Below are 14,854 nucleotides of genomic sequence, written 5' to 3' on the forward strand. Positions count from 1 at the left end.
CCACTTTTTATTTGCAGGAACAATCTAAAATTGACCTAGTAAAAAAATAAAAAATAAAGTGTCGGGTCCTAAATCACGGCCCATGGAGATTAATTGGATGGTGCCTACCGACCCTGGTTTCATGCAGGAGGAGAGCCGGGGTGCCAGACAGGAGATGGCGGGGGTCCCAGCTATCGGACCCTCCACGATCTGACACTTATCCCCTATCCTTTGGATCCTTTGAATAGGGGATACATTTTTCTAAACTGTAAAAGCACCTTTAATCTGCCTGATACATTATACATTTATTGTTTTATTTACTTACATAAATAACATTGGGGAAACTGCAATGATGTAGGAAACTGTATCAATAAGGCTGGGTTCACACCACTTTTGTTAAATACGGTTCCCGTATACGGCTGGGAGGAGGGTGGGGCGGGGCTTAATCGCGACGCCCGCACTCAGCCGTATTCGGGAACCGTATTTAATGTATGTCTATGAGCCGATCGGAGTGAACCGCAGCCTCCGGTCGGCTTCGTTTTCGACCGTATGCGGTTTCCCGACCGTAGGCAAAAATGCGGTCGGGAAACCGCATACGGCCGAAAATGAAGCTGACCGGAGGCTGCGGTTAACTCCGGTCGGCTCATAGACATACATTAAATACTGTTCCCGAATACGGCTGAGTGCGGGCGCCGCGATTAAGCCCCGCCCCCTCCTCCCAGCCGTATACGGGAACCGTATTTAACAAAACGTGGTGTGAACCCAGCCTTAGCTGGAATGTTTTTCAATTGAGAAACTAATGTTATCCTAACACTGTTGTAACCAAAAGAACCTGTTAGAAGCAGGCTAGACTATCTCTTGAAATGTACCTGCACATATGTTAAAGGGGTACTCTGCCCCTAGACATCTTATCCCCTATCCAAAGGATAGGGGGTAAAATGTCTGATCGCGGGGGTCCCGCCACTGGGGACTCCCGGGATCTACGATGCAGCACCCACCCTTAGCGGCTTCTGGAACCGCTGGAGGTCCTCAGGCTTAGTCCATCTCGACCACGAAGACGGAGCATAGTGATGTCATGGCTCCGCCCCCGTGTGACGTCACGCTCCGCCCCCTCAATGCAAGTCTATTGGAGGGGCATGACAGCTGTCACGCCCCCTTCCATAGGCTTGCATTGAGGGGGCGGAGCGTGACGTCACAAGGGGGTGGAGCAGTGACATCACTATGCTCTGTCCCCGTGATCGCCAGTAATCAGACCCGGAGCGAACATGCTCCAAGGGCTGATTCTAACGGGGTACCAGAGGCAGGACCCCCGCGATCAGGCATCTTATCCCCTATCCTTTGGATAGGGATAAGATGTCTAAGCGCCGGAGTACCCCTTTAACATCCATCAAAAAACTTTTCTGATGGATGTTAAACAATCACATCCATCAGAAACCTTGTTTACACATTTACTTGATCACCGGGGTCTAGTGATCCGCAGGGTTTGTGTTCAACTAACAATAAGTATCATTGTGTATTATTTTTGGAACAAAGATAAAAACCATTTGAGCTTCAGTCATATTATAAACTGAATGAACGAAAGGGGTATTTCTATTTGAATAGGGGACATGAATAACAAGATGATCGGTGGGGTTTGAATACAGGGACCCCCAATAATTCAGTGAATATACCAAAATTGTCCCTAGAATGAAAAGTGAGCGGCTAGTACTTCATTTATTGTCTGAGGGGCCATGGAACATTGCTGAGCTCTAAACTCAGAAGCCCCACAAAGAATGGAGCGCTGGGTGTGCACAATTTATTCCGTGGACAAATCTCGGATCAAATAGGTTCCAGCTTGTTATAGCCCCAATTCATAAGATAGGTAATATTTACTTCAGTGGGGTTAATGTCAAGGAAGAACAAAAGGATCTGGAATAAAAATTCAACATGCCCAATCCTTCTTCCTCTCTCCCCCTGACATAATCTGAGCTTCCCATACACTGCAGATATTCTAGATAGTCTAGTTATGTCGCATTGAAGCTGCCGCTAAGAAAACTTAAATGGTGGCGTATCGACCATGCAGTTGATTCCTGTAGCGAAACACATGACTGCCGAAGTTATGTGTTGTTGTCCGTGAAGCACTCTCAGAAAACACATAGTGACATTTTTCTTCTTGTTTTTCAGAAAAGACCATTCCAGTGACAGCAGATTCTATTGCCATGAGTCACAGCTGTTTTCCAGTAATAAAAGGTAAAATGTCACAATACTACCTTCTATGGTGCTTCGTAGTCTCTGAAATTTGTCAAACTACAATGTGTGTTGTCTAAAGAAGAATAATCATAGATATATTTTGGTATATGAAGATGTAAACGGGCTTCCATAGAGGTACACAAGGCCTCCAATTTAAAGGGGTATTCCGGGAAAAAATGTATTATCCCCTATCCAAAGGATAGGGGACAAGGTGTCTGATCGCGGGGGGTCTCTGCCTGCAGCACCCGCATTCTATGCAGGTGCTGAATCTCCAGTTTTGGAAACCTCCAGATTTCCGAGACTGGGGACGTGACGTCACACCGTGCCCCCTCCATTTATGTCTATGGAGGGGGCGTGGCGTGATGTCACGTCCCCAGTCCCGGAAACCCCTAGGTTTCCAAAACTAGAGACGCAGTCCCCGCATAGAATAAGGGTGCTGCAGGGAGATCGCGGGGGGTCTCAGCAGCTGGCCCCCGCAATCAGATACCTTGGATAGGGGATAAAATGTTTTTGCCCGGAATACCCCTTTAATATGTACATCCTCCAAAAGACAAAAAATTGTGACATGATTTATATTAAGGCGTTCTTCCTTACAAGCATTATTTCTAGGGGTTAAAATCTCTGTAAATATGTATATGGCACCTGATGGAGCATGTACAGAAGCACAAGTCCCTGTGGCTGCATACTGTTCCCACGAGCTAACTTACAGCATCCGTGCACATGGTTCCACTATATACATTAGCCCTTAGACAGTGTCTTGCTTTTACAGATCTCCAAGTTTGCTGAGAAGAGAGAAGATGCATCTTGCCAAATGCAGTTTGACTGAGTCTGATTTTACAGTATGTCTAGTTATAAGCGAACCATATTTATTTTAATGATTAATCTTTACAACTATCTAGTAACGTGAAAGTTTCCACCTGTTCACATAATTAAAAAAAGTTTTACAACCACAAACCATTAACATGGGTCATAGTGCATTGCAATAATTCACCTTAACGAATATAAAGACTGAATGACCTGACTTCACATTCACTAAAATACTTGTCATTATGACATGTCCTAGGGATATGTCAAAAGTTTTGATGGGTCGCGACCTGAGTGTTCAGACCCCGACCAATAAGTAGAACAAGTGGAGATAGAAATGGACTTCAGCCCGCTTCTCTTTCCCCTCTGTATATATGAGAGCAAGATGGTCCCATATTAATCTCACTGACAGTCAGACACAATGGTGTCCTATAGCTATTTTCTACCAGAATAACATTAAACCATGTAGCTAAAAATTCACAATTTTATTTGATCCTCGTAAAAAACCCAAAAACAATAATACAAATAATTCGTATCAATACATAAAAAAGGATAAGCTCTCCTATGATGAACAACCGTATATCCCAACGCGTTTCCCCGTGTATCTTATGATATACAACGGTTCATCAGGGGATGGCAACAACAGTATACAAATATATACCTAATAAGCACCGAGACATGGAGGGACAATATGTATAGATGACGTACAACACATGGACAAAGGCATAGCTTAATGTACAATGGATAAAAGGACAATTAGAACTATACATATATTATAATACATCAAAGCAGGCACATATGCAATACAAAGCACGTGAATGCAGATAGAAAATGGCAAGGCTTATTTGTGGCTTCATTTGAATATCCTCCGACTGATGTAGCAACCTCTAAGTAGCCAAGGACGAAATCACTGATAAAGTCACTGATAAAGTGAGGACCCTACGATAAGGGCTCCTCCATAGAAAAAGGGGAAATAGGCTTAGTCAATGGCCCCCTGGATTAAAGACCTGAAAATAGTTGCTTCCTTACTACAGATAACTCCAGACCGAAATTGTCCAATCAACAAGAACCTGGTTGACCCTCCAGTTTATTACGTAAAGAATTCAGATAATAATGCCACCTAGGTAACGAAACCTCTATGATGTCCACAAAACCACAGTACAGTACCAAAGATGTCCAGCCATTATCCATGTGTAGTTACCCCATGTCAAAATGCCATAGGCATGATACGTCCGTCTGCGACTGGCGATCCACGTCTGATCCACGTGGATCGCCAGTCGCAGACGGACGTATCATGCCTATGGCATTTTGACATGGGGTAACTACACATGGATAATGGCTGGACATCTTTGGTACTGTACTGTGGTTTTGTGGACATCATAGAGGTTTCGTTACCTAGGTGGCATTATTATCTGAATTCTTTACGTAATAAACTGGAGGGTCAACCAGGTTCTTGTTGATTGGACAATTTCGGTCTGGAGTTATCTGTAGTAAGGAAGCAACTATTTTCAGGTCTTTAATCCAGGGGGCCATTGACTAAGCCTATTTCCCCTTTTTCTATGGAGGAGCCCTTATCGTAGGGTCCTCACTTTATCAGTGACTTTATCAGTGATTTCGTCCTTGGCTACTTAGAGGTTGCTACATCAGTCGGAGGATATTCAAATGAAGCCACAAATAAGCCTTGCCATTTTCTATCTGCATTCACGTGCTTTGTATTGCATATGTGCCTGCTTTGATGTATTATAATATATGTATAGTTCTAATTGTCCTTTTATCCATTGTACATTAAGCTATGCCTTTGTCCATGTGTTGTACGTCATCTATACATATTGTCCCTCCATGTCTCGGTGCTTATTAGGTATATATTTGTATACTGTTGTTGCCATCCCCTGATGAACCGTTGTATATCATAAGATACACGGGGAAACGCGTTGGGATATACGGTTGTTCATCATAGGAGAGCTTATCCTTTTTTATGTATTGATACGAATTATTTGTATTATTGTTTTTGGGTTTTTTACGAGGATCAAATAAAATTGTGAATTTTTAGCTACATGGTTTAATGTTATTAAGATGGTCCCATAGACTTACATTATGAGATCATCTTAGTCATGTGAAACAGTGCTGGGAAAGAACGACTTCTCATAGCCAGTCCCACTGGTCAAGATCTGAACACTCGACCCCGACCAGTAAAAACTTTTGTCCATATAAAGTGTATATCCAGTTTGAGATAAAAAATATGGTTAAATACTGAACTCGTAAACTTTCTACCATTTTTAAATATTCTCCAGCATTAATTCATACAGACTAATGCTGTGGTGTTCGAGGATCTGCCAGTTTTATGTACACAGCAGGCTTTATTTGTCCCAAAGCTTTCCATTTTACACACAAGTAAACCAATCAGTTATTTGTTCATAATAGTAAGTATTGTTTTAAAATGTAACCAGATAACATATACAATGTAACAACTAAAGTAATTAAATGAGTAAATCATTTGAAAAAACAACAAACATTGTTTGTAAATGTATTGTGGTGTCCCGATACAGGACATGGTCCTGTATCCTTCCTAAGTCCCCTCAGGAAGAGTCCCTACAGTCCATAGGGCTCCCCTGCAGGGCTTCCCCCCCTTACTCATTAGTTATTGCTTCATACAAATGCATTGCAAGTGTATTGTACATATTGTTTAGTGTATATAAAGTTTGTACACATGTATAACATGTATAGGACCTTCCTGTGTCATGTGATCTACTGTGATGTGATGTACCCAGAGTTCCCTGCTTACAGGACCTACAGGCTTTGCAACCAATGGGCTTTAGTCCAGCCCCCCTAGTATATAAGGGGCTGTAGTCTCTAAAATCAGTCTCTTCTTCCTGAACTCTCTTGGTTCCTGCTCTTCATCCTGTACACTACAGCAAAACCAATTTCTGCACAATCTCAGCATATACTACTAAATTCATCTCCTCTAGGCCAAAGCCTAAGGAACCTGCAGCTACTTCAAAATGTGAGTTATCAAGCTCTACCTACAATTCTAGTGACTACTACTCAACTCAAGTATATAATTAGTAGCACAGTGGTCTGCATAAATCTCAATACTACAAGTCCCAGCAAGCCTGTGAGGTACCCTGTAGCCCGGTTGCCTCTAGAGAAACTGCATAACTGTAAAGACTGTTTCATAAGAAGTTTAAGTAAAAGTTCCAGTTATCGTACAATTCCTGCTGTGGACATTCCTTTATTGCCTGTCATTTCTGGGTTGGTTGTTGGCAGGGCCTTATACAGAAAGCAACCACATCCTGGCGTCACGACAAATCAGGGGTTAATAACACCTTACCCCACAGGGTTAATACCACCAGACCCTGCTACACCATTGCAACACCCCAGACACCACAGTATAAAAGCCATTTTCATGACACAAACTAACCCCTTGAAGGCTTCTTATTTTTGGGTTAACATTTTTTCCTCCCCACCTTTTAAAAGCCATAAATATTTCAATTTTGGAACTTTTTCAATGTTTTGTTTCTATACAAGGTACGTTAGCTACATGATGTCCAATTCATATAAGTTTAGCTTTATCTTACAATTATTTTAATTTTTTTTTTTAAGAAAATAAGTATGTCTAAAATTGTCCTCCTCTGCCCCAATAACACTTTTATTTTTCTGTATACAGGGTAGTATGAGGGCTTATTTTTGGCATTGTGATCTGTAGTTTTATCAGTAGTTTTTACATTTTTTAGAGTGGTCTTTTTGATCACTTTTAATTATTATTATTTTTTGATAAATGAAGTGACCAAAAATGTTTAGCATTTTTTTTACCGTATGCTTTCATTAACATTATATTTTAAAGGTTCAGACATTTACACACAAAGTGATGCCAAAAATGTTAGTTTTTGTATAATTTTTTTTAATTTAAAAATGGGAAAAGGGGAGTATATAAAACATAAAATGTGTTGGCAGATAAGTACCATTTTGCCCGTCTAATTTGGCCAAAAACATTTCAATTTTTTTTTTAAATTATTTTATACACATTGCCTGAGGCAAACTGTATAAATACAGTAAACAGAAGCCCTCTGGTTGCCATGGCAACTGATAGGGACCGCTGCTTTGTGCTGCAGATAAGAGCCCCTAACCAACCTGCACATGTAATTTCTGACCTCAGCTCCTTTAGGGCACACAGGATGTACATGTATGTCCTGCATCCTTTCAGAGCTGTAATCAAAGTGTAGCTTTTATTCCAAAGGATTTTTAAATCGGCATTGTTTTGTTACATTAGAGTGGTGACAAGGTGATATTTAGGCTTTCTCTTGTTTTTATTGAACCCTTAAGAGCCCCCTTAAAGGGGTACTCCACCCCTAGCATCTTATCCCCTATCCAAAGGATAGGGTATAAGATGTCAGATCGCTGGGGTCCCGCTGCTGGGGACCCCTGGGATCTCCGCTGCGCACCCCGCTATCATTACTGCACAGAGCACACTCGCTCTGTGTGTAATGACAGGGGCCGGAGCATCGTGACATCACGGCTCCGCCCCTCGTGATGTCACAGCCCGCCCCCTCACTACAAGTCTATGGGAGGGGGCGTGGCGGCCATCACGCCCCCTCCCATAGACTTGCATTAAGGGGGCGGGTAGTGACGTCACGAGGAGCGGAGCCATGATGTCACGATGATCCAGCCCCTCTATCGCCGGTCATTACGCACAGAGCGAGTGTGCTCTGTGCAGTAATGGTAGCGGGGTGACGCAGCGGAGATCCTGGGGGTCCCCAGCAGCAGGACCCCGGCGATCTGACATCTTATCCCCTATCCTTTGTATATATAAAACTTTTAGATCATTATTTAAAAAAAAATTTCTATAAAATGTGACAAAAAAGCAGCATTTTGGGACTTTTTAATTTTTTTTTACGTCTACGCCATTCACCATTCGGGAAAATTAACACTATATTTTGATAGTATGGAGATTTACGCATGCGGCGATACCAAATATGTTTATAAAAAAAGAAAAATTACGCTTTTTTGGGGTAAAATGGGAAAAACTGTCAATTCTCATTTTTATTGGGGGAGGGGATTTTTCACTTTTTATTTTACTTTTTATTTTTACATTTAAAATTTTTTTTTTTACACTTTTTATGTCCCCATAGGGGACTATCTATAGCAATCCTTTGATTGCTAATACTGTTCAGTGCTATGTATAGGACATAGCACTGATCAGTATAATCGGTGATCTTCTGCTCTGGTCTGCTCGATCTCAGACTTGAGCAGAAGACCCCGGGAGACGGCCGGAGCCAGGTGAGGGGACCTCCAGCCGCCATGCTGGATGATCGGATCCCCGCGGCAGCGCTGCAGGCGATCCGATCATCCATTCAAAGTACTGCAATGCCGCAGATGCCGTGATCTGTATTGATCACGGCATCTGAGGGGTTAATGGCGGACATCCGCGCGATCGTGGATGTCGGCCATTACCCGCGAGTCCCTAGCTGCTACTAGCAGCCAGAACCTGCCGTGTATAACGGGAGCACCATTCCGATGCTCGCGGTCATACACAGGACGTAAATGTACGTCCTGGTGCGGGAAGTCCCACCAAACCAGGACATACATTTACGTCCGTGGTCGTTAAGGGGTTAAGGACCAGACCAATTTTATTTTTGCATTTTCATTCTTTCCTCCTCGCCTTCTAAAAATCATAACTCTTTTATATTTCCATCCACAGACCCATATGAGGGCTTGTTTTTTGCGTCACCAATTGTATTTTGTAAGAACATCACTTATTTTACCATAAAATGTACGGCGCAACCAAAAAAATATTATTTATGTGGGAAAATTGAAAAGAAAACTGCAATTTAGCAAATTTTGGAAGGTTTTGTTTTCACGCTGTACACTTTCCGGTAAAAATGGCATGTTTTCTTTATTCTGTGGGTCAATACAATTAAAATGATGCCCATGTTATATGCTTTTCTATAATTGTACCGCTTAAAAAAAATCTCAAACCATTTTAACAAAATTAGTATGTTTGAAATTGCCCTATTTTGACCACCTAGAACTTTCTAATTTTCCGTATATGGGGCGGTATGAGGGCTCATTTTTTGCGCCATGATCTGTAGTTTTTATCAGTACCACTTTTGCTTAGGTTTAACTTTTTATTATTTTTTTTATAAATTTTGCTTTGAATAAAATGTGACAAAAAAGTAGCAATTTTGGACTTTTTTATTTTTTATGTTTACGCCGTTACCGTACGGGATAATTAACAATATATTTAATAGTTCAGACTTTTACGCATGCGATGATACCAAATATGTGTATTAACAATTTTTTTTACGCTTTTTAGGGGAAAAATGGGAAAAACGGACGTTTTACTTTTTTTATTCGGGGAGGGGATATTTCTCATTTTTTTTATTTTAAATTTTTGTACTTTTTTTTTAACACTTTTTATGTCCCCATAGGGGACTATTCATAGCAATTAGTTGATTGCTAATACTGTTCAGTGCTATGCATAGAGCAAAGCAATGATCAGTGTTATCAGTGTTCTTCTGCTCTGGTCTGCTAGATCTCAGACCAGAGCAGAAGACCCCGGGAGACAACCGAAGCCAGGTGAGGGGACCTCCTGCTGCCATGCTGGATGATCGGATCCCCGCGGCAGCACTGTGGACGATCCGATCATCCATTCAAAGTACTGCACTGCCGCAGATGCCGTGATCTGTATTGATCACGGTATCTGAGGGGTTAATGGCGGATATCCGTGCGATCGCGGATGTCCGCCATTACCGGCGGGTCCCTGGCTGCTGATAGCAGCCGGGACCTGCTGTGCATGACGCGACCACCGCTCCGGTGCTCGTGGTCATGGTGGCGCGGAATTGTACGTCATGGGGCGTTAAGTACATTTACGTCCATTGTCGTTAAGGGGTTAAGCAACTAGCCTGCTATTGTCTATCTAATTCCCTTTAGGTTTTTTTTCTTCTTCAGAGAGTGGGCAAATTGTGGTGCAAAATATCTTTTATTGTGACACAATCAATAACCACAACACCTTTCATTAGCAATCAGTCGTCATAAACATACACACATTGTACTGCGACAGCGGAAGCTCAGAAGTAGCACAGAATAAATAAATACAATTACTGTACATTGTGCGTCAGAACAGTATATAGCACAGGTTTCCTTATGCTATACATCATACTACATGTTACATTAAAAGTGAACCAAACAATGAAGCATTGCAGACAGTTATAGGGGATGAGGGAGGAACTGAGAGGAGATCGATGTCCAGACTGTTCATGATGGAATCGTTTCTGAGAAGGCTGCTGATCAGCCAGCGGCAGTCCTGGATGGATATCCTCTCTGAATAATCAGGCATTTCCTGGCAAACTGCAAAGCATCCTTAATAAGTTTAAGATTCAAGTTTTAGGCTCCATGCCTCCTGGATAGCCCCAACCATGTGATCCCTGGAAAAAAGCCTGCAAAGCAAGAGTGATGCAATAGGCAGGAAACTATATGTAACATGGCTATTGTGTTGGCCTAGTTCTAGTGTGTGCAGATTTTACTGTCATTAAATAATGTAGGGTCCCCTGATCAAACTCATTTTTACAGTTTACTTATATTACCTTCCGGAGATATGTGGGTTTGTAGTTTGACTGACAATTCAAGGAATCAGTCAGATGGGCATGTACTTACTGGGTGGGACTATACAGTCAAGGACTGTGTCTGCCTTATACATGCTCCCTGGCTGTATAATCCCGCCCATCACCTGATATTTCCTCTTATTACTAAAATTAAATCCCTGCCCATCTGACTGATTCCCTGAATTTTTGATGAGCCGAGGTATGTGCTCTCAAATCACCCAAGTGCAAGTGTTCACACAAAAAAACGTGCACGAGGATGCGTTCCATCACAAGTCCTTCTCTGAAAGGAGAAAGGCCCCCAACAAACCAAACCCTTCGCCTCCAGGCAAAAAGGCACCTGCAAGGTTCCAGGTACAATGTCCCCTTCCAACGAAGCTACTCAGGGACTGAAAAGTGTTCCTGGCGAAAAACTAGGCGTTAACCAAGTTGCCATCTAGGAACCTGTAAAACCAGTTCGGCATTTCTGCCGAAGCAGGGATGCCACAGGGCATGGCAGGGAGGTGAGGACCTGATGGCCACACACACCTCCCCTAAACCGGAAGGAGAGACACCCAGAAGGGCAACTGCACTCTGACCAAACCCTAGAACTGTCTTTTTTATCTAAGAGCCGAGGAACGTGCTTTCGAATCACCCAAAGTGCAAGAAAGAGTGCAAACGTGTTACACAAAAAAAACGTGCACAAAGGATGTGGTCTATCGCAAGCCCTTCTCCGACAGGAGAGAGGCCCCCCAACAAACCTTACTCTTCGCCTCCGGACCAAAAGGTACCTGCAAGGTTCCAGGTTCAATGTCCCTTTTCGCCGAAGCTACTAAGGGACCACAAATGCTCCCGGCATCCCCCTTGGCGTTAGCCAAGGTATCTGCCTGCAGAGCCATAAACGGTCAGTATCCTGCCCATTCAGGAGTACCCGGGTTTTTTCAGGGAGGTGAGGAACCTGATGGCCACACACACACACCTCCCCTAGACCGCTAGGAGGGACACCCAGAAGGGCTACTGCATCCTAACAATCCTGTGAATGCACAACACGCACAAAGTGACACAGTGACAAAAAGAAAGAAATAAGTGAATGTGTGCAGATATACTGCCCGGACATCCGGCCGGATCTATAAAAATTTCTCTGACTGCCCGTGCTTCCACTCAGTACTCCAAGTGAGTTTCAGCACTTCGGGTTCACCACTCCCCGAGGCACTAAAATACCATGGCTCTAGACCCTCTCAGCCTCATGGCGAGACCCGGAGGAAACAGGTCACATCGGGGCAGCGGTTGAGCTGATTCCTCAGAACCAGCCCCAGAATGCCCTGGTACACCTGCCCCCACCAGCATGAAACTGATCAGAACAGATACTACACTTGATCTTAGCCAAAAGGCCGAGAAGCGAACCCTAGAATTGTCAGACAAACTATAAACCAACATATCTCAGGAATGGAAGGGAGTATCAGGAAGCTGTAAAAATGTGTTTGATCAGGGGACACTACACTATTTAATGACAGTAAAATCTGCAGCGCACACTAGAAATATGCCAACATATCCATGTTACATATAGTTTCCAGCCTATTACATCACTCTTGCTTTGTAGGAAGGGTGTAACGCCGAGCGCTCCGCGTGCCGCTCCTCCCCCGGAGCGCTTGCGGCGTTCTGATCCTGCTTGCAGCTCCCCGGTCAGACTCGCTGACCGGGAGCGCTGCTCTGTGTCCCCCGGCGGGGATGCGATCAGCGCGGCGGGACGAGCCCGTTCCACTCACCTGCCCCGTCCTCCTCTAGGGTGCACACGCGCGCCGGGTCGCTCAGATTTAAAGGGCCAGTGCACCATTAATTGGTGCCTGGCCCAATCAGTTCCAATCCCTCCCCACACTATATAATCCCACTTTCCGATCCTGCCACTGCTTCTGTCCAGTCCTTCTTCTCTGAAGTACGCAGCGTCTTCGAGGAGTCAGCCCGGGCTTCCTCCGCCGTGACAGCTCTTCTGAATCTCATCCAAGGGAGCTCTTCAGTGGGTGAATATGCCATCCAGTTCCGCACCCTCGCCTCTGAGCTAGCTTGGAACAATGAGGCTTTCTGCGCGACCTTCAAGAAAGGTTTATCCAGCCACATCAAAGATGTTCTGGCCGCACGAGAAATTCCTGCTACCCTGTCTGAACTCATCCATTTGGCCACCCGTATTGATATGCGTTTCTCTGAAAGACGTCAGGAGCTTCGCCAGGAAAAGATCTTGTTCACACCAGGTGGTTTTCTCGCTTGGCACCTCTCTTCCAGAGTCCTCTGCAACCTACCCCTGTGCCTCCCGCCGAGGAGGCTATGTAAGTGGACCAGCCTGACCCAAGAAGAGAGGACTCGCCGCAGAAATGGAAATCTCTGCTTGTACTGTGCCAGTACTGAACATTTCCTTAAAGACTGCCCTATTCGCCCTCCGCGTCAGGGAAACGCTTGCATCTGGTTAACGTGGGAGAGGCGTTACTAGGCGTGAATTCCTCCTCTCCATGCCTGACTATTCAGGTGCGGATTTCTCCATCCGCTAACTCCTCCTTCTCTGCGGTGGCCTTCCTGGACTCTGGTTCTGCAGGAAATTTTATTGAAGCCTCGTTCATCAACAGATTTAACATTCCTGTTACTCGTCTCATCAAACCCTTCTACATCTCATCAGTAAACGGAGAGAATCTGGACTGCACCGTGCGTTACCGCACTGAACCCTTGCTCATGACCGTTGGAATTCTCCACCAAGAAAAAATTGAATTCTTTGTTTTGCCAAATTGTACCTCAGACATTCTGCTTGGTTTGCCCTGGCTCCAGCGTCACACTCCTACCCTCAATTGGACCACTGGGGACATTAAGTCCTGGGGCGCTTCTTGCCACAAACGTTGCCTTAAGTCTGTACCCATCAGCCAAGTCCCCATCGCCACTCCATTGCCTGGCCTTCCTAAGGTCTACCAGGACTTTTCTGACGTCTTCAGTAAAAAGCAAGCAGAGGTCCTGCCTCCAAATAGACCCTACGACTGTCCTATTGACTTGCTTCCAGGCACCACTCTGCCCAGTGGCAGAATCTATCCTCTCTCCGCTCCTAAAACCAGGGCCATGTCTGAATACATTCAGGAAAATCTTAAGAGAGGTTTCATTAGGAATCTTCTTCACAAGCCGGAGCGGGGTTCTTCTTCGTTGCCAAGAAGGATGGATCCCTATGCCCCTGCATAGACTATTGTGGCCTCAATAAAATTACAGTAAAGAACCACTACCCTCTGCCTCTCATCTCTGAGCTCTTTGACCGTCTGCGCGGAGCAAAAGTTTTTACAAAGCTTGACCTCAGGGGCGCCTATAACCTCATCAGAATTCGTGAAGGAGATAAGTGGAAAATCGCTTTTAATACCAGAGATGGCCACTTCGAATATCTCGTCATGCCATTTGGACTTTGCAATGCCCCTGCAGTTTTTCAAGATTTTGTCAACAAAATCTTTCGGGACTTACTGTATACCTGCGTAGTGGTCTATCTAGATGACATCCTAATTTTTTCCTCCAACCTTGAGGAACACTGGCTCCATGTCCGTCAAGTACTCCAGCGCCTTTGTGTAAACCATCTTTACGCCAAATTAGAAAAATGCCTTTTTGAACGTAGCTGTCTTCCTTTCCTGGGATACCTGGTCTCTGGACAGGGTCTTCAAATGGATCCTGACAAGCTCTCCGCGGTCTTGGATTGGCCACGCCCCTCTGGACTTCGTGCTATACAGCGCTCCCTCGGATTCACCAACTACTATCGTCAGTTCATTCCCCACTTCTCCACCATCGTTGCCCCTATTGTGGCACTGACAAAGAAAAGCGCGAATCCGAAGCCCTGGCTTTCCCAAGCGGATGAAGCTTTTACTCGCCTTATGGCCGCCTTCGCTTCTGCACCAGTCTTATCTAGGCCAGATCCACTGAAGCCTTTCTTCCTTCAGGTTGACACCTCCTCGGTAGGAGTCGGGGCTGTCCTTCTTCAAAGAACTGCTAAAGGAAAAAATGTCACTTGTGTTTTTTTCTCAAAAACTTTTTCTCCTCCTGAAAAGAACTATTCCATAGGAGACCGTGAACTGTTGGCCATCAAGTTGGCACTTGAAGAGTGGAGACATCTCCTGGAAGGGTCCCTTCACCCTATCACCATCTACACTGACCATAAAAATCTGTCCTATCTTCAGTCCGCTCAGCATTTAAATCCTCGCCAGGCCAGGTGGTTGTTGTTCTTTGTCCGCTTCAATTTTCAAATTAATTTTCGTCCTGCA

The 14,854-nt window shown here is 44.3% G+C and overlaps 1 long non-coding RNA gene and 1 pseudogene across 1 annotated transcript in view; one reads left to right on the top strand and one right to left on the bottom strand.

Moving 5' to 3' along the window:
* LOC130356711 (uncharacterized) overlaps window positions 1–3,342 on the top strand; it is a 43,691-nt gene extending 40,349 nt beyond the window's left edge. The window contains exons 3-4 of the long non-coding RNA XR_008888970.1: window positions 2,143–2,208; window positions 2,978–3,342. This is a non-coding gene — a long non-coding RNA (uncharacterized LOC130356711). The remainder of the gene's footprint in view (window positions 1–2,142; window positions 2,209–2,977) is intronic.
* An 8,508-nt stretch (window positions 3,343–11,850) lies between these two features.
* On the bottom strand, window positions 11,851–11,989 carry LOC130359101 (U2 spliceosomal RNA; annotated as a pseudogene).
* Window positions 11,990–14,854: the final 2,865 nt, after the last annotated feature.

This window comes from Hyla sarda, chromosome 2 (genome assembly GCF_029499605.1).
Source record: "Hyla sarda isolate aHylSar1 chromosome 2, aHylSar1.hap1, whole genome shotgun sequence".
Taxonomy (NCBI): Eukaryota; Metazoa; Chordata; class Amphibia; order Anura; family Hylidae; genus Hyla; species Hyla sarda.